General features: G+C 37.1%; 1 protein-coding gene across 1 annotated transcript in view; it reads left to right on the top strand.

Moving 5' to 3' along the window:
* The first annotated feature begins 2,216 nt into the window (after positions 1-2,216).
* LOC149941454 (GTP-binding protein Di-Ras2) overlaps positions 2,217-25,278 on the top strand; it is a 75,122-nt gene continuing 52,060 nt past the window's right edge. The window contains exon 1 of the mRNA XM_090177834.1: positions 2,217-2,662. The gene's annotated coding sequence lies outside the window, so the exon portion shown is untranslated. The remainder of the gene's footprint in view (positions 2,663-25,278) is intronic.

Consider the following 25,278-nt stretch of genomic DNA (forward strand, 5'->3'; position numbering starts at 1 on the left):
ATTCTTAAAAAAAAGTTTTAAAGAACTGCGTTATTTAATTCGATTTTTTTACACAATGACAGATGTGGTTTAAAATTCTTTTATTTAAAATAAAATAAAAGAACTTTAAACGATGAAGTATCCGTCATTGTGTAAAAACAAAATCGAATTATTAATTACCGTGGAAATTATGGTTTTAAACATTTATGCGTTATTTAAATTAATACACGAATTAAATAATTTGTGTATCTGTTATATGCACATACTCGATAATTTTTTTAAAGGGTTTACACTTATAGATATCTAAGGATAGAATACAAAAACTAAATGTTTCGCAGAACGGTGCTAAATTCGTACTTTTACGAGCAATTCTGGAGACTAGTCTAAATGAGCAGCGCGGTCAAAGGCGGGGAGATAAGACGGATGAAAATCGGCATACGCGAGACTGCCTTTCGACCATCACGAGAAAACAAAATTTGGGATAAAAATACAATCATAAAACAGGCCATTTGGTCAGCGCTTGTAATGCAGTCTCTACTTACGATATTGGAGAAGATATTTTAAAGGCAACGAATAAGAAAAAACTACCGTAAAGGGCATATAAGAATAAAAAAACTTGGGTACACTTTCAATGGCATTTTAAAAGTTTTCGGCCTCGAGTTTGAGACGGCAGAAAAAAAAAATAAAAAAACTCTCCGTCAGATGGAGTTGATCTCCATTCTCGAAATCACGATGACGCTTATATGTTGTACACGTACGAAAGCCAGCCATTGCCCCACGGACTTACGCCACTTAAATTTCTTGGCTCGAAATAGACCAGTTCCAAAATAGACCAACCGTAATCCGCGGAGGACGGGGCCACCATTTGACGTTGGCGGTCGGGAACTTGGATTAACAACGAAATAAAATCTGACGTAATAACAAAGCGAAAATAATATTTTTATTTTTATCACCGTGACCTATAAATATTTGGAAACGTTACGATTGTAAGTCGCGCGTTATAAATCAAATTATTGGGAATACGCAAATAACGGGAATGAATGCAAGATGATAAAAAGGAGCCGACACCCTTTCCTTTTGTGTCACGTCATTCAGGTAAGCGCCACGCCCCCCAAAATGACGTTATTCGCTGTAGCATAAGTAACATTATAACAATAAGTATGACAATTTACTGATTTTCCATAGTTATTGCGCAATCAAGATGGTTTCTCAGCACAGAGCCCTCTAGTGTTTAAAATATGCGAGACTTCCGCTAAGCCGAAATATCTGGTTTCCGATAGATAGACGGAATATTAGGCTAACATGTTAAAAGTTAAAAAAGTTTTTAATCACGCGTGATTCGCACGCGGGCTTCAAAACAAAGCCAAAGCCCCTCGTGACTCCAGAACGTGCTCTCCGATATTAGGCTTAAATTTTTATCAAAACGTAGTCATCCAAAACGGTAAGTCGCGAGTCCAAGTCACAGCTTGAAGAGAGTATCATTGCCGAAAAAAGGTTCGGTTAGAAAATTAGCATTAGAGCAATAGGAAGTGTCATACTTATTGTTATTATGTTACTTATGGCTGTAGTATTATAACTTTATCTAAAATACATAAATCTAATTTTATATTTTTGTTCCGGGAAAACCAAGTGTTACGATCTTGTTCGGGTCATTAATTTTATTTCACTATAAGCTCTACAAGTTGTCCCAGATTTTAATTAACAATCCAAACTCGTAACGACGAATATCGGAAATCATTGACCGTGTCTGTCCGTACATCAATAAGATATCGACTGATCCAAGGCGGGGAAAAAAAATTCCAGTGATATAAAAACGTAGTTCTTAGTTTTACCGAAAAGGTAAAAATAAAGACCGTAGTGCCGCCTGGCGAAACAAGATAGAACTACCGCGAATTTTTATTTTTTTTCTTTAAACGACGGTCAATTGACTCTTTAACCCCGGAACTAACGACGCAGACTTTACTCTATTCGTACTTTGTCGATTATTATTCGGTTAAAAGGCTCGTTTCTCTAAACAAGCGAGAGGTAAAAACTAGAAGGGGAGAGTCGAAGTTGGCCCGAGAAATCGATCCCTCATTCTTTTTCCCCATTGGCTTCTTCCGATCTCTATGGCAACGGGATCGTGACGTCACGTAAGCGCGGGAAAGAGCTCGGACGCGGGGGGGGGCAAAAGGGGGCGGTTAGAGAGGGACTTTTAAGGCTTAATTCCGAGCTCGCCGCCCATTTGACGAGGTTAGAGAGAGGATAGGCCACAACGGCGATATCGTCTTGGCGCTGAGAGCCGCGAGCAGCCAGAGATACGGGGCAAAGACAATGGCAAGGTAGCCGCGCGCGACGTCCAAGATCTCCTCGCATTTCGAAAAACTGACAATTACAACCGACTAGGCAAATTGCCGTTCGAATGTTACTGAAAACGACATTTTATACGTTATAAAGAGAGAAAAGCGTACTTATTTTTCTATAGTCGAGCTAATGACAACTACGAGTAATTAAACTGAAATTAGCAACAATCGTTCCAATCATGGAGAGCATTGGTGATAAATAAAAACAGGACACGCGAAGAGACAGACCCGAACAAGGAGCAGAGGGCGGAAGACATTTTTCTCACAAAGTCCCGCAAAGTCGTCAAAACGTTTAAGAAAAAAGAAGCCGCTACAGCTAGGCCCAAAGAGGAGCCACAAAGGTAAATTTCATATGATCTATTTCCGCTACCTGTGCCGTTGAGCAAACACCCCACCTTTATCCGCGATTTCACGAAATTAAACGTTAAAGTACTTAAATATAATAAGGATATTAATTGTCACCCGCTAAAACAAATTCTAAATTCATTTATAATTCCGAGCCAAAAAACAGCCCACTTTTATCCACGATTTCACGAAATTAAATGTTAAAGTACTTAAATATAATAAGGATATTAATTGTCATCCGCTAAACCAAATTCTAAATCCATTTATAATTTCTAGCAAACAAGCACCCCACCTTTATCCACGATTTCACGAAATTAAATGTTAAAGTACTTAATTCTAATAAGGATATTATTTGTCATCCGCTAAACCTAATTCTCAATTCATTTATAATTTCTAGCAAACAAGCACCCCACCTTTATCCGCGATTTTACGAAATTAAACGCTAAAGTACTTAAATATAATAAGGATATTAATTGTCATCCGCTAAACCAAATTATAAATTCATTTATAATTCCGAGCCAAAAAACAGCCCACTTTTATCCACTTTGTCACGAAGTTAAACGTTAAAGTACTTAATTCTAATAAGGATATTAATTGTCATCCGCTAAACCAAATTCTAAATTCATTTATAATTTCTAGCAAACAAGCACCCCACCTTTATCCACGATTTCACGAAATTAAACGTTGAAGTACTTAATTCTAATAAGGATATTAATTGTCATCCGCTAAACCAAATTCTAAATTCATTTATAATTTCTAGCAAACAAGCACCCCACCTTTATCCGCGATTTTACGAAATTAAACGTTGAAGTACTTAAATATAATAAGAATATTAACTGTCACCCGCTAAACCAACTTCTCAATATATATATCATATATACAGAATATAATGGCTGGAAAATATTTACTCAAAAAGTTCCCGCACCTTAAGTGGGTGGAATTATATCATTTTGGTTTTTATTTTACCTTAAATATAAGGTTTCGTGACAACAAGGTGTTACCCCTGGAAAAATATGCTTTATAGTCGACTCGATCCATATGTAGCTCCAAAGTTTCGCGGAGAAATTATTACCTTCAGACACTCCATTTTTATAACATGGCAATTTACTATCGTCTCCGGGGTATTTATTTATTCCCACTTTACTTTTAAAAATCGATTTACTAAAAACCTTTTACCAAGGCTTTTATCAAATCAATAGTACTTAACTATATTTATATACGCTACAGAATCGTTTAAAGTTGCTTTACATAGACGACCCACATTTATCTAAATTAAGAAAACTTGGTAAAAGATTTGGCCTACTGGCGCCTGTAAAAGTGTTCCAGTCGCAGCACGTCCGTGTACAACGTGAAGTTAATTTACAGGGTTTAGCCTACTAACGCTTATTCTACGGAAGCGCCTGTAGAAGTGTTCCACACGCAACACACCATAAAAACATTTAAAAAAATACGAAAGATAAAAATAATATAAATATCATATCCAACAATAAGTTTAAAAATTAATTACGATAGTTTAATTTTAAGGAATAAAATAAAATGAAAAAAAGTAACAAATTATTACAATAGCACTTGGCTAAAATTATCGACCGTAAAGTGTAGAAATGATACTCAGAGATTGCACTTAATTTAAAGCGATTCGTTTAAACACTCGATAAATAGAAATAATAAGGCGGCACGAAACCCAAGGGGCGACTGCGGATTCCCACGAGATCATTTTTAATCCTATCATAACGACAACATAAAGCTACCTTTTCCCCCATTTTAAACAGCGTAAGGAAGGGACCGTATTGGGCACTCTCGACTCATTTTGTAGCGCATTTGAGCTTTTGGAGTCCAAATTAAAGCGAGTGAGCTGTTAATGAGCGAGACGACCAATAATATTAAATATTCGATTACTTGTATGAGTACTGAGCAGAAGAGCTTTTCAGAGATGATGCTTTTTGATTTCACCATCATTCAGGAATTCTCCTACGTTATGCGCAATTTGGACCAAATTTAAGTTGATATTGCAACTCTACCATTTATTTTCTCAAAGATCGTAATGAAAATGATAAAATGAAATAATATTTGAGATGAGCACCATCATTTTAACTCAATTTGAGCTAGCCGAATTTGAGCGGAAAATATAAGTAGATTATTTACCTGAAGCTGTAATTTATGTTAAAATGAGCTAATGATGGAGCCCTGAACTTTCGAGCAACATATTAATCACCAAATAATTGGAGCTCGGATAATTAAGATCTATATTATCAAAATGCGTTCTGAAAAGAGCGTGAGCTTGAATTCTTCTAAATTTGCGTGAGCCGCTCGTGAGTTGAGAAATATTTTGTAAAAATGCCCAGCGCTGGGAAGAAGGAGGAGGGTGTTTTTGGAAATAAATTTAAAGCTCTCGGATCCATATAAATTTAACGAACCTCTCTGTCAGATATGGAAGGAGCGAACGAGCGCGCTCCAACCGAAAACTAATTTTGCATATAAGACTTATACATAGTCGAACGATCAGAGGTCGATGATTGAAATTAGACGTTCCGACGAGCAAGCTTTACCCCTTGCCCCACCTTTAATTGAACTATCAACGAGAGAAGGGGAATGAAACGGCCGGGAGGGTCGTAGTGGCGCACTGTCAACAGGCGAACCAACAAGGAAGCGAAAAAGGAAAGGAAATGACGATGGAATATTAAATCCAACCAGCTTTTCTTCTCAATAATTTAGTATCGCGTGACTCGAAGGTCAGCCGGGCCTACTTCAAAGGCCCACCATCGACAGAACAAGATGTCACGGACATTTAAGCACACACAATCCCCCCGATGTTATAACTATATCTTAAATATTAAATTTAAATTTGAACAAATTTTCAATCATCACCCAAGAAGAATTTGATCGAAAATGAATTTTTCAAGTTACCTGGTTTTGGAACGCGAACGAGTTAGTTGGCACCTGTAACAATTGGTACGAAATTCAAATATGACAATAGTGCGTACGCGGGTCGTGGGGTCTCGCAAATTGGCCAGAAATCTCACTTAAAATTAAAATATCTTAATGCAACCGAAAAAGTAGTTCAGAAATGATCAGTACTAACTAAAAATATAATATTCAACAAAGTCGCTCTTAATTATAAAAAATATATTTAACTTTTAAAGCAAAAATCGCCAAAAGCCACTAAAATGGGAAAATTATTAACTTCTTGTTCTCCGATTCCAAAAATGTATAACGGGCTACCGAGGGCATGCCATATGCTTTCGATTGACAGATCACCGTCCCTTCTAGAACTAATTGTAGAAGAGTTATGTTGAACCCGGCCACCTGAATTAAAGGCTTCAAAAGTCGCTTGATGACTTAGGCCTAAGGTGGTGCCTTGGGTATTGGCCTAGCTGATTTTATTATTTTAATACGGCGGCATCGACTATACTGTACGTGGGCCAAGTACACACAAATACCTCAAGTAGGATTGTGTGTAAAAAGTGGAACTTTTTTAGTATATTCCGTATTACTGATAATGGCCCTACAAACCATATTTCCCATTTTTTGCGTGTCGTCGAATTATTGCTTTCACTTATAGGTATTTTAATATATCAATTTGATTTTGATTCGAGCAAGAACGTCATTAGATTATTAAGAATGTACAAGTTTACAATATACACCGCTAGAGTGATCTACTACCTATGCCACTCCCTCAAACGGAAATCCTTCGTTTTATTTTCATCTAATAAATACTTCTTAAGACCCATTCAGAGATTCACAGCCAGCATGGACGTATCCAGGATTTCATTTGACCTAAAAGTTACGTTTTGCGTTTATAAAAGAATGTTGAACCTAGCGAAAAAGATTGGTTTGAATTGAGTAGTGTTTGCAAATGGATTCTGTAAACAGGTCGACTCATACGTTTGCGGTTACCTAAATAGGTTCTTGATTCTACAGATGATACGTCGTTTAAATTAAAATACTGTATAATACGAAAGGATTTACAATCTTCCAACTGGAAAAATTGAGAGAGAATTATGGTAAATTGCTGTTTACTTAGCATCACGAGTGGTTGAACGCGGTACATATAGGTTTAAACGCGCCTCAGCTTTGTATAATTATGAGAACGCTCATGAATACCGATTACTCACTCTTTTGCATTGCAGCCGACGAGCTCGAAGCTCTCTTTACCGAGTTTAAAGAGTTTTGTCGCGGGAAACTTTGTTGAAACCTCAAATTAAAATTTTGAAGTACCTAATATTATGGAACTACTGAGATTTTAAGCCCCATCCTCGCATACTTTGTAGCGAAAGTTCATCTGCTTTGGATTATCCGAAACCCTCTTTCACACAGAATATCTCGAGAGATCCGAAATTTGCAAATTTTCTTTCAAAGTTATTTCAGAAATTCAAAACTGATTTTGAGATTTCCGAATTATGGAAGCGATTTTCGCCCAGATTTTGGGATTTTCAAGTTGCTTTTAATAGCGTTTTCCATTTGAATGCTCTCGAGCGCTCTAGATCGCTCTAATCAACATATTATGTTCCATTTGCATGCTCGGATCTGCTCCGATCAAGATTACCGTGTTCCATTTCCCGCTCTCGGGTGCTCCGAGATCACCCAAAACCGATCTGCCGATTTCAACAGATCAACTAATCGAGATCGAGATCGGAGCAAAGTTTTGGGTGTTCCTTTTACATTTTTTGGAAAAATGGCAGACCAAGACGCGAAAATTCAAATTACTAGCAGACGAAAAACAACGTAGCGCGGGAATATGTTCATGGAATGTTCCATTTGCGGTTTTACGCTAGTCAATCGGGGTGAGATCTATGACGTCAGAGACAGATTCGGAGCGAATCTCGAGCAATCAAATGGAAAACGCTATACGATTTCTAAAATAATTTTTACGAATGTCGGACCCCTCGGAATACCGCCATCTATGTTACCTTTTTGTGATTAAAAAATAGACGACCCTACGCTACGAAGTAAGAGAGCATGGAATACGCTATAATAGGACACTTATATTGTTTTATTACTAATTTGTTTACCGAGCCTTTTTCGACACTGACACTCTCAACCAGCTCCGACTAGGCCATTCGTTTTGCCATGGCAACCAAAAATGTTTTTCACAACTCAAGTTTAAACTTTATCTACGTAAAATATCATGGGAAAACTTTTCCCTTTGGGAGCTTTCAAGGTACATGAAGGTCTACTTAACCCCTGAGTTTGAAAAAAATTGGGGAGAAACATCGGGGGGTGTCTGCTTGTAAGTAGTATATGATCATCCTCACGGCTGTTTTACGCACTAGGCACAATGGGCACTGTGCCCAGGGCCTACAAAGGTTTGAAGGGGCCTACGAAAGTTAATGAGTATGAAAAAAATGCAATTAAAAATTTCTTCTTAGAAATAGGACCTACAAAGGTCTTACAAGGAGACATCCCGAAGTGTAACCCACCGATTTTGTTCAAACTCGGGGGATTGGTAGACCTTCATGTAACTTGAAAAGTCCTCAAAGGAATTTATTCAATGGGCAACTGTTTTGCCATGGCAACGAAAAATGTTTTTGACAACACAAAATATTAAATTTTACCATTTAAAATAACATGGGATTTTGACCTCAAATTGATCAAAAGTTGATCAAAAGTTGATCAATTTTGAGGTTTTTTTTGTCAATTTTTATCTATTTTTTCTATTTTTGGCATTTTCGAAATTTTGAAATTTGCTCAAATTTATCACAGGGGGTCCTAGGAATCGGTCAGAATCCCATATTATTTTCAATGGGAAAATTTGAATTTGTTGTTGTCAAAAACATTTTTCGTTGCCATGGCAAAACGGTTGCCCATTGAATAAATTCCCTTTAGGATTTTTCATGATACATGTAGGTCAACCAATCCCCCGAGTTTGAACAAAATCGGTGGGTTACACTTCGGTATGTCTCCTTGTTAGTACCCAGGTCCTATGGAGGTCTTATAATAAAACGACACTCATCGTCCTCCGTAGTAGCAGAACTATGTAAAATGTTAAAATAACACTGCGTGGGAATATGTACTAATTAATTAATAATTTTCCCTCTGTATTAGTTTAGGAACTCGCTAGTATTTTGAAAAATTAACCAAAGCCCGTGACGGTACATGTTTCAAGCGAATAACGTTAGCAGGATATGTAGATTGAAACTTATCTCGCAAATATATTATACACTTCTGGTAGTAGTATATTTCGCCTAGGGCATATTTAGATACTAAGGGGCTTTGTGCTGAGCTAAACTTTGATTACGCATACATAAATGCATTCTCCTACTAGTTTACATTTGTACAATTCAATAACACAACGCAGCGTTTTCGTAACAGTCGTGTAACGCAACGTAGACAGCTAAAGCTAACATCACATTCAACCCGTATCATTCAGCTTATCACGAGAATCTGGCATAGCTCGATACACGGTGAATTCTCTTTTTTCAGAGAGGAAAAAATGAAAATGGCAGTGGTTTTTTTTTGTTCGCCTTTTCGTGAATTTCGCGAGAGCTACAAGTCTCCGTTTTCCGATTTATCCTCATTCATTCGACAAGAATAGAGCAGGGGCGGGTAAAGGTCTTCCTCCCCTTCTAATCGATTTCGTCGGTGGCGTCGCGTCCAAAATGCTAGAAGCGATATTCTAGCGATTGCGTTTCTACACGACTCTCCTCCGTAAAGCGTGAAATTGAGAGAAAAATACACACACACTAAAGAAGTTTAACGACGACGGAAAATGAAAGAAACGGAGAAGGCCCGCGAAGAGTGCCTAGAATGAAGAATACTTCGGAGCTTTTATTTCAGTCTTTTTCTACAAGCCTTTCTCGCGTACATTCGATTTAGAAAACGTTGGGGTAGCAAAAATATTTCCATTTTTTTAACCGAAGTTTATGACGATGGTGCTGCTCCTGGTGGAAAGAAATGGTCGCGATTTTGTCCGCTGTATTTTATTTGCGGGGTTTTTACGTCATCGATTTTATAAGGCGTTAGATTCGTATGAAAAGGAGAGGTTAAGAGCTATAGAATGTGAGTTTGGTGGCGGAGTGGTTAGAGCTTTCGCTTCGCAGCAAGAGGAACCGGGTTCGATCCCAGCTTGTGGCATTGGGTGAAAACTCGAAACTACTCTTTACACGTTGAGTTTTGCAAGTTATCTCCCCACTGGTTAAAGGGGTTTCCCTCGATTTTTTCGGTTTCCCCTTTCCATTTGTAGAGGTTAACGGTAATAGTTAGTGTAGGGAGCTGTTAGCTTCTACGCATTGTACGAGGGGCTAACCACTCTTAGAAAGTCTGTACACCGGATTACACTTAGATTACCACTGCCAAAGGCAGGGACTTCAAAGATTACGCGTAATCCCATTAGTACAGTCAAAGGTACGGCTCTGTACACCGATTACGCGGAGTGTAAGTGTAACCCAGGCACCTAATTAAAGGCATTAAAAGTCGTTAGATGACTTGGGCCTAAGGTGTCGCCAAGCTGATTATTACGACAGACTTTTGCTAGGGATTTATTACGTCTAATACGAGTTAGGTTTACTTAATTATTTAAAAAAAACTGATATTTTCCACGTATTTTGCGCGCTTATGGCTAAACTTTTAACAATTGAAAACTCGCGCTGTATTTAATAAAGAGGCCAGCGTGATCCACAGTATAGCCGTCAATCAGGGGCGTACCTAAGGGGGTCGCATTAAGGGAGGGGGCGAAAGACTGGATTTTTCCTAAATCTATTGGTATTTTTACAAAGATATTTGGATAAATTCATCTTTAAAAATACGTTTCTTAAAAAGATCGCCAATTTTTTCCCAACTGGACTTACAACTGACCAAAATTATTGACCCTTTTACTATAATTTTTTTTCTTAACAATGATCATCAAATTCCGAATTTTTTCAAACTCCATTTCGTTTTTCCAACTTCAGCTTATTTTTCCAACCTCACCTTATTTTTGCAACTGCCCAAAATTATTGACGATCTTTCTTAATAAATGGTTTTCTTAAAAAAAAAAGGTCGAAAAAATGTGAATTTTCCCAACTGAGCCTCGTGTCGCCAACTGCCATCGGACCAAAATAATTAGCCTCCTTCTTAAAAAATGGATTCCTTACAAAAAAATCTTAATTTGACCCCTCCCAATGCCATCCAGCGAAGACTTTCACCGCAGCGATTTATTTTACGAAATAAAGTGCCGAAGTGAAATTCAATCATTGTGCAAGACGTATTTTAATAAAAAGAGAATGAGAGAGAGAGTTAAGAAGGGTCGCTGGTGGTACTTGTATTGGCAGGAATTTAATATTGAGGCGACCGAGTGTCGTCGACTATGTAATCACCTCGATGTGTTTAACATCCGCCGAGATTGCCAAGTTCCAGCGCCGCCGCTACGAGCCAGACGGGCGCTGCGATCGCCGCTGCTTTCTCATTTATAACCAAACCTATTGCGACATAAACACCATGTTTTTACAATATATTAGTAATGGCTTTAACGAGGCGCGGTCGCGGAAAACAAACCCGCATTTGCGCGTGAACTTCTCCAATTCTCCACCGTCGCGATTCGATTGGCCGACGCGCAAATAGTTGCATCGAATACCAATCAACGCAATTAGGCCTAGACTACAAGATTTCACGTTTAATTAGTTACTCAATCGTAACCTTTAATGTCGGTTTCCATTAGTCTTAAGTAAATGTCAAGGCCTCCGCGTGCGATGCAGGATCATTTAAAGAAACATATTTATATAAGGAAAATAATTAGGAATTAATTGCATCTACCAATTTGGTCAAGAGAGTATGTATTGCATAGATCCATTAAATTTCAATGGCGAGGTTTGTTTAACGATTGATGCGAAAATACTACACTTTGATTTCAGTTTCTCTAAAAAATAAAATATTTTAAAAGTGCCTAAATATTTTATTTCAGTTTCTCAAAAAGGAAAATACTTGAAAGGTGCCTAAATATTTTATTTCAGTTTCTCAAGAAATAAAATATTTTAAAGGAGCCTATGTATTTTATTTCAGTTTCCCGAAAAAAAATTTAAACGTGCCTAAATATTTTATTTTAGTTTCTCAAAAAGGAAAATACTTGAAAGGTGCCTAAATATTTTATTTCAGTTTCTCAAAAAATAAAATATTTTAAAGGAGCCTATGTATTTTATTTCAGTTTCCCAAAAAAAAATTAAACGTGCCAAAATATTTTATTTTAGTTTCTCAAAAAATAAAATATTTGAAAGGTGCCTAAATATTTTATTTCAGTTTCTCAAAAATAAAATATTTGAAAGGTGCCTGAATATTTTTTTTCCGCTTCTCAAAAAATAAAATATTTTAAAGATGCCAAAATATTTTATTTCAGTTTCCCAAAAAAAAATTAAACGTGCCTAAATATTTTATTTTAGTTTCTCAAAAAATAAAATATTTGAAAGGTGCCTAAATATTTTATTTCAGTTTCTCAAAAATAAAATATTTGAAAGGTGCCTAAATATTTTTTTTCCGTTTCTCAAAAAATAAAATATTTTAAAGATGCCTAAATATTTTATTTCAGTTTCTCAAAAAATAAAATATTTTAAAGGAGCCTATGTATTTTATTTCAGTTTCTCAAAAAATAAAATATTTTAAAGGAGCCTATGTATTTTATTTCAGTTTCTCAAAAAATAAAATATTTACCCACCTTTAAAATATTTTATTTTCTCAAAAAATAAAATATAGAATTAAAGCAAAAACACTACAGAAAAGAAAAGAATATCAATTGATTGATTGCTTATATTTCAACCTTTTTGGAGAAATACAGCGTTAGTTATGGCGCCAGGATAACAAAAGAAAACTAACAAATTTGTAGTCTACTAGTAGTTGTCGGTCGGCCAATCGTTTGGCTTTGTTGTGGCGGCGCACACTTTGGCCTTTTCCAAGATCGCTATTTACATAATGTATTTTCTAAAAATAAACCGCCATAAATAAAGAACCGCTATTACCCAAAGAAATGGAAAAGCTCATTTGTTAGCACTCCGAAAACCGAATAAAATCGCGTTTTGATCTAGATCAAATATATATAAAAATATAGCCTTGAACTTCAAACGAAATGTACGGAAAAATAAGCTCATCGAAAAGTATACGTAAGGAATTGGCAAGCCAAAGCGAAAAGTAACTCGAAGAAACCGAATACGATATAAGCTCCATCTTTGGAATAAAATAAAACCTAAAAGTCCGCTCTTTTTACCTTCAATCAAAAAGGGAAGAAATACGAGCACTAACAATTTTCACAGAATATTGAATATTTTGGGGAAGAGAGAGAGTGGCGTAACCTGGGGGTGGAATCTATCTCTACCCCCATTTGGCGTAGCGTTTACCGTACTAAAGTCTAAGCCTTTTAGTGACCCCACCCTACCTTGGAAAAATATCTGGGAATAGGGGCTTTAATAAGGTTGCAGCCAACTGAATATTTCCCGAGCATACATTAGCTCGAAGCCTGCCGTTCGGAAATTCACGGTATACGCGTAAAAAAAAGCGTACCCTTCACCGGAGATAATAAGGGTCGGGAGTTGCTCGGAACGTCCGACGAGAGAAAGGAGAGCCCGTTCCTTTTATCGTAAAAAGAAAGCGCCTAAGCTAATTCCCTTTTAAAATCAAAACAGCCGCGGATCTAATTTCGGCGGAATAATGGGATCGATAACTACGGTAGGCATTTCTATCGAAGGTGGAGAGTGGGGTTTAGTTTGCGTAACCTTAACGGGAATGGTACAGTCTGTCGGTCCATTTTGGCGATGACTCTTCCAGCGAAGCTATTTCGAGAGTCAAGGAAAAATGAGCCGAAGATGGACAGAAATAGTCCACGGATGGCAACAGCCGTTCTCGATGGCGATAGCGGTTCACCGAAGCGGACACTTCAAAAGTGTCGCGTTCCTATTAATATATCCGCTTAGTACGTACGCGTTAAGACCCTCGATCTCTCCGACGTCGCGATGGGATCTTTGTCCTGTCGTTATTCCCGCTCTCAACCTCTTTGGGATTTACAGGTGTGTTGGACGGATTCTAATACGACGCGACGACGTATAATATCACGACTTCATCGGGGTAATTTTTGTGGAGAAACTTGCCCAAAACTTTCCCTCCATTTTTAATATAAAATTTAAATAAAATTGAATTACAATTATTGGATAGTTTGTGAATTTTCGAGAGCGGTTCACGTCGCTATAGGATACCCTAAGAATAAAATATTTGTCATCCGACCGCAATGCGTATTTTAAACTGCCCTATATTTCTTAAATATCGTTCGGACGTGTAAAGTATACGCGACGCAAACACGAGCGACCTACTCCCAAAATCGTCTCTTCTAAGAACGAAAGCGGAGCCATTTTATTAAAAACTCCAAAACTGGAACCCGGAGTGGGACGATAAAAATAAGCCCCGCTTTGACAATATCCACCGGCCCCAATTATAATATTTCGAGAAGGATGCGAGCCACCCTTAGCGCTTAAAATTCGATCCCGCCTTTTGGTAGTCAACAAACGAATATTTCCCCATCCACTTTTTCTCCCTTAGAGACCAAATAAGGGACGTCGAGAAGATGAAGAGTCCGCCTAGCGGCGAGAGCGGAAGAAGAAGAGAAAAGGGGGTTATCTTACCCGCGACACCCCCGCGTTTTGCAGATAAGCAGCCTGGGGCCATTTCAATGCGGGGGGGGCGAGGCTTCTGACCGAAAGGAGAATGGCGTTAGGATTCCAGCCAGCTAGAATGTTTCAAGGCGAAACTTAAAGAGATTCGACCGGCTTCTCCAGAAAATTTTGTTCAAAAAACACGAAAAGAATGAAGAAAAGTTGCGGGCTTCTTTTATGATATTTTTTTACCTTTTTAATACGCAAAAAAGAGTCACCCCCACCCACCCCCGAAAAGTTTCTAGTCTTTTTACCTCGGCAGATCCATTTAAGTATAGGGTTATAGAAGACAGTGAGTAAGACTGCATTCAGCCAAAAAAAAACGTAACGGGTGTAGCCTTTAGACACGGACTACCTTTACATTTATTCGGATAGAACTGTAACGAGGACTTACCCCTAAAATCGCTTCGTTTTAGATAAATAGTTTTCTAAACCAGCGTGAGAAAGCGCTTCGTGTTGGTTCGGGAAGCAACTCGTCCAAGTCAGTTCGCTTAGAATCGCTTCCAAAACGACAAGGCGGGGAAGTAAAATTGCTCGTATTTTCAAAAATAATGGGGATAAAATTGTAAATAATGTCAAATATTACTGTGTCTATAGTAAACATGATTAAATAATTGTTTTGGAATACATTTTAGTATTTTCAAAATTCTGGTCATAATTTGAAGTGACGTTAAGCCTTCGCTATAATCGAGCCGGGGTGAAGCGATTTCGCGCGTTGCAACCAAGAATTATCGTCGGCGGTTAAAACTGGCATTCAAACGGACATAAACTGGCTTTTAAGTTCTAGTGTGGCCGTGGCTTAAGAAAACGACCCTCTTTTAGGCATCACGTAATGGCAAACGGAGTGGTTGCAAACTTATCTACTAGATGGCATCGTCTAACGTGCCTTACCATAAGTCTATAATATTGTTCCATAAGTTTGTCGCTTTGCGGAATATTTTACTGAGAGTCATTAACGGAGTGACGTCATAACAATAAGAAAATCTCCCCCTAGCGAGGCGCTGTCAAAGGCTACTTGTGACGCGTTAGAAAACGGACGCAAAACGGCGACGAAGCCTGTTATGCAGTCGGTCTTGTGAATAGCTCTCAGTAAAACGTTTGCATGTGAAAAATAGGAAGTGTCACACTTATGTAACAATATTATACACTTATGGCCTTACTAATTCCCGCATTACTCTAACCCGGACTTATATAGTTAAGTACATGTATCTGAATTTGCGTACGTCTAACCACGGCCAACTTTGATCTCTCGCGCTACAGCCGCCATCTCATTCGTTGACGTTTCTGTGTTAACCTATGAGCAAAAGATGTGTATGACGTGAGCGCCCCTAGCGGATTATTATTTTTAGAATAGCTTTTACATTGAAGACAATATAAAAACCGAGCGTGGCGCTGAACTCCTACACGTTATAGTACAGTTTATAGGGGGAAAATCCTTGCTCGCGGAATTTCGACGAATGTGTCGGCCGCTGTAGCGCGAACAGCGCGTGATCAAAGTTGGCCGTGGTCTAACTGTTCAGTTAAACAGCAATTTAAAAATTTAAAAAGTATTAACTAGTGTTGTAAGTCGGAAAATTTTCCGGAAAATGGGCCTTTTTTCGGAAAATATTCCGTATTTTTCCGAAACAAATTAAAAAAGTTTTAATTCGATGATTAGTCTAATATTGTTTGCAAATTTAAATAAAGCGGCATTTTCGCCTCATTAAATTTCAAATATAAAAGTAAAACTAAACCTCTAGACTAGCTTTAAACTGATTAACAATCTAACACTATTATTGTTTTATAGTATGTTTACTGTTATTAGGCATATATTATCAATAAAGAGTTAAAAATTAAAAACCCATTAAAAGTAATTTATGTTTAAATTTTTTTATTTTTTCCGCATTTTATTTTTCCGTAAAATTACCACCACTAGTGTAAGCATTCCCGATAGACGGCGCTAAAGATTAATTTCTCTAATCAGTGAGATAATTATTCAGTTCCGTAAGGAGAAAGGGGGATTTCCTTGAGGCCCGATATTCATTTTTGAATGAGGAAATAATTTATTCGGATTACAAGCGAGTGAAGCGTAACCGGGGTATTCCCCGCACTACGTTTATTCAAAACAACTCTTCGGGGGCTTCTAATTGAAATTAGCCAACACAGGATCGAATTTCATTGACGTCAGAGGAGTTATTTGAATAATTAAGACCGAATTAAACCCACCCACACGGGCCCTCTTCATTTGCCACGAAGCCATGGTTATGACGTACTAGACTTACGCACCCATTCATTGGAAACTTCTCCGTGACTGTGTCCAGTGGGCTGCGTAAACATTCGTTTGAACATTGGACGTGTGTAAATGTTCATACGGCTATTGGCAACCCGATGTCCCTGATATATCCAGGTTTTCCCACGGATAATTCCCTGATGTTTCCAGATTCAAGATAACCTCAAATAAAAACTACGATTTACAGAGTAACTCATTTCATGATTGTCATTTACGATAAATTGGTTCTATATTATAATATAAAAAAGAAGTATTATAGTCAAATCTTTACTAAGAAAAACTTATGTCAAACTTTCAGAACGCTCATAAATTTCCCTGATTTCTCTGATTTTTACAAAAAAATTGATTTTCCCTGACGTTTCTGTCGACAATCGAATTCCCTGATATTTCCCTGACTTTTCTGTCGACAATCGAATTCCCTGATATTTCCCTTACTTTTCTTTCGACAATCGAATTCCCTGATATTTCCCTGACATTTCTGTCGGCAATCGAATTCCCTGATATTTCCCTGACATTTCTGTCGGCAATCGAATTCCCTGATATTTCCCTGACATTTCTGTCGGCAATCGAATTCCCTGATATTTCCCTGACATTTCTGTCGGCAATCGAATTCCCTGATATTTCCCTGACATTTCTGTCGACAATCGAATTCCCTGATATTTCCCTGACTTTTCTGTCAACCATCGAATTCCCTGATATTTCCAGGTTTTCAAGGTTTTTCAGATCTGTATGAACCCTGCACTACACCCAATACACTCTCCGCTATAGTACCATCGCCGGGCTGATGTTTCGCAGTAATATAATTATTATAGAGCATTAACAAAGACTGCAATCAAACAAGTTGGCAAGCTTGCCAAAATATACCTCTCCTCGGAAGAATTTGCCCCAAAATAAATAAAACCAACGTAACCACATTAATGAAAATGTATCACTCATTTAAAGCCGGTAAGAAAACACGTAAAATAAATTACGAAGTTACGAGTTGTAAAACCCCTCCTAGGGTAATTAATTAATTATATCAATTTACTGTTACTCTTTTTCTAATTTGGTTCTAAGTTATATATTTAGAACCTATTGGCAATAAGATTTTTTCTAAATTTGTAATTAAAAAATTAATAACTTCAGGTTTGCCACAAAATATTCAGTTTGAAATTCCCTGTTTTCCCTGACCATTTTAAGAGATTTTCCCTGACTTTTTGAGGCCAAAATTTTTATTTTATATTTTACTTTTATCAAAAGTTAATAAATTTAAATGGACTTATATTTCAGTAAAAAAGGTTATTGCAATGTTGAAAACATTAGCCAAACTTTCAAGGAAATAAATGATAATCAGATAATTGTAACCCGGCCACCTGAATTAATGGCTTTAAAATTCGCTTGATGACTTAGGCCTAAGGTGGTGCCTTGGGTATTAGCCTAGCTGAATATTATTATTATTAGATCTAGAGTAAAATAAACTTCAAAAAGTGTCAAGATAAAAACGAAATTCCCTAATTTTTCCTTGACCTTTTACAAATTCTTCAAATTTCCTTACCTTTCCCTGACTTTTTAGGCCCACTTTTTAATTCCCTGACTTTTCCCTTATTTCCCTGACGTGTGGCAACCCTGAACATGAATGTATAAAAAGGAGAGGGTTAAAAGTCACCCATGACTTAGCCCAGTATAATGCTACAATTAGTGCTCGGAATTGTTTATTCATTATCCACAAATTTTCCGATTTATTTAAAAAAGTTGGTAAAAAGAATATCATTTTAACTTATTTAATTATGTTGACCAAGCATTTATTTGAATAAAAGTGGTATTTATTTAAATAATTGTTTGTTTTATTTAAATAATAGGCTTATTCACTTTCGATTATTTAAACATTTTACAATTTTTCTTCAACTATTGGTTATTTAAATAAATATTATTTAAATATCGCCGAGCTTATTTTATTCATGGATAAAAATTAATCGAATGCCGAGCATTAGCTACAATACTGCAACAAAATGACAACATAAATAAATTGAGTATTGTAATCGGTGTACAGATATTACGAAAGTGGTTAGTTCCTCGACTATACGATAGAAGGTTTTCCCTCGACTACACGATCAGCGTTGCCAGTTCCTGAAACACAAATTATCGTACCACAGCCAAAGAATTATCGATCTCAGAAAACAATTATCGTATGCCTGAAAACTGGCGGTAAATTTAAATTGTGTGTGAAATAGTGACGTTAAACTTGTGAAATCCTAATTTTTAATAACACTTAAAGGCCTATGTTTTCTTCTGCCTGTCACCCTTTAAATTTTACTTTCCTTCCAAACAAATACCCTGGTGGTAGGCCAACGTGTTCTGCTGAAGGCCTACCACCAGGGTATTTGTTTGAAAGGAAAGTAAATTTAAAGGGTGACAGGCAGAAGTAAACCTAGGCCTTTAAAGTTCAACCGATTGAAAACGTATGTTTCAAAATCGCAGTTTTAACTGGTTTTCAGCTAATTAAAAAAATTATCGTACATTATCGTACGAGTGAGCTAAATTATCGAAAAATGCGTACTATATAGTACGCCATTGAAAATATCGTACGTCCCAAAAATTATCTCGAAATTATCGACGTGTACGATAATTATCGTACGTCTGGCAACGCTGAAACACGATAGAAGGTTTTCCCTCGACTACGCTGTGCCCTATTTATTAGAATCTTCTTTTTGGAAGCCACTAAGCTAGGAGGAACGTCTGAATGTTGCGGTGGGATTAGTGGCTGTACAGACTATTAAGAGCGTGGAATACGTGACTCCGCCATCAAACGTGCCACCGCGTACTGCCTTTAGGGCGTGGAATCAGTACTTTCTTAAGACGACAGGCTGGCGACTAGGAATGAAAATAGGGAATTAGGATTGCGAAATTCCGATTAAAAAGTGCCCGAATCAGATGACGGACGTTAGGTTTCTGGAAAAGGCTTAAGTCGGCTGACTCTCGCGAAAACAAGGGCTGACCTTATTTGAATGCGAGCTTTGTCGGAGGCGGCCGGAATGCCGGAACTACACGTACGTCCGAAACCTTTCGCGGTTTTCCAAACACGTACAGCCGCTAATACGTGTAAAAATATATATCGCTATGGGGGAAAAAACAGACGCGTTCGACCAGGCGAGTCACGTGACATCTTTCTTAATGCGTTTTTCGTCTTCCGCCTTTTATATCTAAGAGCTTTATAATATAGAAAAAGGTTCCGTGTCGAGTGTGCAGCGCCACGGAAGGCGGGGTCGACGGGAATTAAGAGGCCAGGGTTCCATTATCCGACAAGCTGTCGAGAGAGATTAGGTGGGTCGGAGAAGGCGCCGCTTGTTGATAGTAAAAGATGGATATTTTAGCCAGATAATACAACGGAGTAAGAGCCCGCTCAAAATCGATGCCCCGAATCGTTGTGCCGACCACTTCTATACCGACGTTACGTTTTACATATTAATTTGTCACTATTTTCCGAAAGATTGATGCTGACAAAGTAATATATAATACAAAATCAATATGATAGAATTTCTTGATCGCAAAGGCGACTAGTTTTGGTTGCTACGTAGAGAAAAGGGTCGTGTTCGAATAGGCCATTAGAAAGGTTAAAGGCCTAGGTTTTCTTCTGCCTGTCCCCCTTGGCCTACCACCAGAGTATTTGTGCTCCACTAAGTTAATTTAAAGGGGGAAAGGCAGAAAAAAACCTAGGCCTTTAAGCAAGTCGCTCTAGACGTTTCAACAACAACGTCGGGAGTATCTAAACGATATTTCGTTGATGTAGTTTGGCTTCTATTAGGGGTAGACTACGTTTGTTTTTCACTTAGGGGCCCCACAAATCGAGTTGAGGGGGCCCCGAACTCAAGTGCCTCAAATGAAAATAAAATATTTAATAATAGCAAAAGTAAATGAACCGAAGTTATCAGACTGCTATGCTCTCCATGTTGCAGGCGTTTTCCTTATGAAGTTACATTTTGACCTCGAATTTGAAATTTTGCGCGCTTCTAGGCCGGAAAAAAACGTTTATGTTTTTATGAAACCATTTTTTATACATAGAAATAGCTATACCCACAATTCCCAAGTGCAATTTAACTCGTCAAAAGACGGCGAAATTCGCTTTTATTTGACTAGATTTTCATAAGGAAAACGCCCTCCGATTCTGAGCGCTATTTCGATAACGTCGGTTCATTTACTTCTGATAATAGTTAATACTGTAAAAGCTTAAAAACCGAAATTATATAAAAATAATAAAATAAATTGCTCGACAAAAAACGAAATACTAAAAGTTTTAATCGATTACCTTTTAGCTTTCACAAATCCGGAACTTTCTACATTTTTAATCCTGCCGTCGTCAGTTTCGAGTTAGTAGACAGCGTACCGTTTTCGAATTCATAACATTGGCTAATTGAGAGGCAAGACTATTGCAAAATTAGTTGTACAATTCCTTACAATTTTAATGTTGAGAGTAAGTAGGCAGATTTTATAAATTCTGCTAGCAACAACGGATCGAAAATAATGATTGCCGTGAAATTAGTTCAAAGTTATTATATATTAAGTCAATATATAGGGTGGGGCACCAAAACTAAGAAAAAATATTAGCCTACACAAAGATTTATATAAACCTTGCCTACACCTAATAATCTCATTTTGCCGCTATACGAAATAGATATCAATTGTATCTATTTAGTATCTATATAATAAGTACTTCCAACTAAAATGGTTGAATCAATTAGATAATTATTTTTCTTTTCATCTCAACAGCTTCACTTCACTTTGACCGCTAAAGAAACATTTACAGTTACGATAGAATTTTAACACATTTTAGAAATATTTGCTAAACCCGAGTACATGACGAATACCAAAAATTGTTTAGCCAATACTACGCGCCTAATGTATGGCTGTGGGTATTGTCTAAACACAAACATTTGTTTTCGCTTACCCTGCTTTACTTTAAATATGTCTCCGTCGAGCGCTCTTCGTAGTCAGATTTCGCCAATAATATACGAGGCTTAGGAGCAATTCAATTTAAACCAGTACTTACGATTGCAAAAACCCACGTTGCTAGTAAAGGAACAACCTGCCATAATTATCTCTCGATTTGTTGAGCAAGAAAATTTTAATATTCACTATTTTAATTTAAACGCTATAAATATTAGTTACAACTCGTGTCAAATAATTAGCTCGACAGAAATATGGCATCGTCTTCAAGTTATAAAAGGTTCTAACTTCGAAGTATACACGCGCAGTGGCGGTTCTAGGCAGGTGCAACCGGTGCAAATGCACAGGGCCTCGCGGCTCTAGGGGCCTCGCTCATCTATCATTCTATGGGCCTCTCGCTTCAAAGTTATATCGACCTTGCAAAAAAAGAAGTCTCCATTTCCAAGATTCAGTTCGCAAGAATTGTGCGAAAACATTCATGTTTTAGTTTAAAAAAGAATACCCTCGTCGTGTACTCTGCTTTATAATCAAACCAAATAAAATCTATAAAACTCTGCAAATGCTTATTTACGCAACTAGTTTTTCTTGTCTCTCCGTCGCAGCAACTTAAATTGCTTGAATTTAAACAATGAAAAGGGGCACGCGCTTTCAGTTTTGCACAGGGCCTCGAACACACTAAAACCGCTACTGTAAACGCTAAAGAAATAGATCGCGTGACTCTCGAGGTTGTCGTTCAAACTTCTAGAGCTCTCTGCTTATCCTCTCTAAAACCAAGTGCCTTCCACCGTTTCCCTAGAAATAGAATTCCCTAAGGCCCTTAGTTTGCTTCAAGGTACCTTTTTAAAACGGGGTATTTTTTAAACTAAAGTTTATTTTTCGAATATATTTAGGAAAAAAAATAAACTTTGGTTTGTTAAATCCGGTTTTGAAGCATCGTATGCAAAAAGGTATAAGCCGCCCTGAAATTGGGATTTGGACCTTAAGTACCTTATTTTCAATAAATCTGGGAAAAAGCACTTTCGGCTTATTCAAGAGTTATAAATTTCAAAAACTTACAAATTCATAGTGATAATAATTTTTTTCAAATCTAATTTTGTTTTACGATAGACCCTCTTAATTTGGTTCCTATTTTCAAAACTTTGGCTTCAACTTAACCATTTTTGATTGGGAAGTCCAATTTTCCTTAATGTATTGTACAGATTTAAGTGGAAGTCTTCGAACTGCAATAACTTAAACGAGTTTGAAGATACCCCGTAGAATCTCCAAATCTTAACGAGATAGAAAGAGTACATTAATTTGCCTAAAATATGGTTTCAGGGACGGAAACGTAAACAATAGCGGTCAAACGGAAGATTCCCGTAAAGTAGAAGACGTAACAAATGCTCCCTGAAAAAGAACATTTCCTATAATGTATAAACGCTCGTCATTTTTAAGGCCGGTAAAAATTCGTCAACGGCTGTAGTCACGCGCGTGTGTTAGCTTAAGCGAATGTTCCGCCTTCGAATCCGCTGTCATCAGTCTTTGACCCGGTAATCGAGTAGTCTTTTCTTATTTTTGAAGGCCCGTTTGATTTACGGTCGACGGGAAGATGTAACTTCAGAAAAATATATCAAGAATTCGACATATATTTCCGTTGATTTCTTTGGATGTCTGGCGTCTCAATTTATGGGAACTTCTTTACGAAAGTTGTCTTTAACGCCGAGGGGGGGGGGCAACTACAAATATAAAGTCTTTATCCCGAATTAGATTCGCTGTGGTTCTCGTTAGATCTATTTGAAGAGAGAAGCCGTTATTTGTTCGGCAGTTCGATCTCTTGTATTGGCGATTCGCGTTTCGTTGACCATTGGCTAAGTCTTCGCTTTAGAAACGCAACGACCTCGGATATTATTCACAATTAACTCTAACGATCAGCTTGGACGTTACGAAACAAATATTCAGAGAAGCGTGAAAATTAATAAATTGTGAATCCCCGCTAATAACCGTGCTTCCATTTACAAGCGTACTAAATTTCCCCCGTCGACAAAAATATTTCCCGACTATTACTAATTGAAGTTTCGGCCCGTTTTGAAAATATAACTACGTCGTTTGGAAAATATGGAAAGCGTTCGTACTAACAGCCTCGCCCAAATACACTACGGAAAACAATACAAATGTCAATACAGGTCATTTGCGTTAATTATATATAATGATGGGAACGCGAGCTGTCGATTTACAAACGAAACTGTAAATATCACCTTTGAGATACGATAGAAACACGCGAATAATAATAGATGGTTTATCGTCATTCGTATATAATTTTGCTAACTCAAGTTAACTAATTCAGCTAAATTACGGTACACTAAATCAAAATTCCCCCAAATACCATAAGTGTTCTAACCTTTAGATTTACCGAATTCCCGATTTTCAGAAAGACCAATCGAGCCGTTTTTGAGATTGCGCTAACTTTTATCTTCATCCCTTTTTGTAACCGCTTTCTTCGTCGATTTTGATCTTTAACGTAGACCAAAAAGTTTATTTAATTTTGTACAAAAAAGAAAATTAGGTGGAAAATGTTTTTGTTGGGCCACCCTATCATTTTATATTAATTAATATAATATAATAAAATATTAATTATAAAAATTAAGTGGTTAAAATATTTTACCTGTAAAGCCTGAAAACTCAGAGATTTTAATAGATTGTTTAATAATTTATTAATTTTATTAGGATTTCCTCCTGTTTTACTAAAATCAATCTAAATTTCGAGGCATTTTTTAAAAACTACACAATTTTGTGTCTAGTAAACGTGAAATATTGAAACAATTCACCCTGCTTTTGGAATTCCTCCTGTTTTACTAAAATCAAACTAATTTTCGAGGCATTGTTTAAAAACTACACTATTTTGTGTCTAGTAAACGTTTGGATTTACTTAGAGGTCGGCGGAACAAATAAATTAACCGCAAAAATTTCAATTAATCATTAAAATTAGTATTATTTGATTTATACGAATAAATTATACGATTAAACAACGATTTAACATGCAAAATTAATCATTTTTTTTTCGAATATTTCTGAATAATTCTCGGTTATGGATAAATATAATAAATCGTATAATTTCTTATTCAAACGCCGACCTCTAGATTTACTCCTTTTTTACTAAAAGCAATTTAAATTTCGAGGTATTATTGAAAAAATCACATTTTTGAGTCTAGTAAACGTGAAATATTGAAACAATTCACCTTGCTTTTTCTGCACGAATAAGCCCTTAGGGTGTGTACATACATGTGGTCTTAGTTAGTTGTAATTAAATGGTAAAGGTCAAAGAAGAAACGTTTCGTGCGTTGCACTTTGTTAGAAATCGACAAATTTATTTCTATAGTCGTTATACTGACAATTGTGAGTGCGGCGAAGGGAAAGGATCAGGAGGAAAGCTTTGTAAGAGAGGTATTCTACGCGCTCAAAGCTCAACGGGATTTAACGTTTAAGGCAAACACATTCTAGAAGCCAGCAGGGAGATACAATCGTATCGATTCTGAGTCGATAACTGTAGTGGAACGAAGAGAGAAGTCCCAGAAATTGACCTATCGCGGGAAATGTTCAATCAATTTATCTGTCGTAGGGGAACGGTCAAGCTTTAACCAGTTAGATAGCCCTATAGCCTGTTAAAATCTAAAATTTATGGCGAAAACCGCGTAAAAAATATTAAGTGGTTGTTTTTAAATAAAATACAGAAATTTCGGGAAATTGAAAAGCGCGCGACCGCCGCGACACCTGGTGAGAAATCGGTGAGACAGAAAAACAACATAAAAGCGCGCGCTGATGAAGACGCGAAAAATTTGTTTTGCAC

This window comes from Leiobunum rupestre, chromosome 6, assembly GCF_980474605.1.
Source record: "Leiobunum rupestre chromosome 6, qqLeiRupe1.1.hap1, whole genome shotgun sequence".
Taxonomy (NCBI): domain Eukaryota; kingdom Metazoa; phylum Arthropoda; class Arachnida; order Opiliones; family Sclerosomatidae; genus Leiobunum; species Leiobunum rupestre.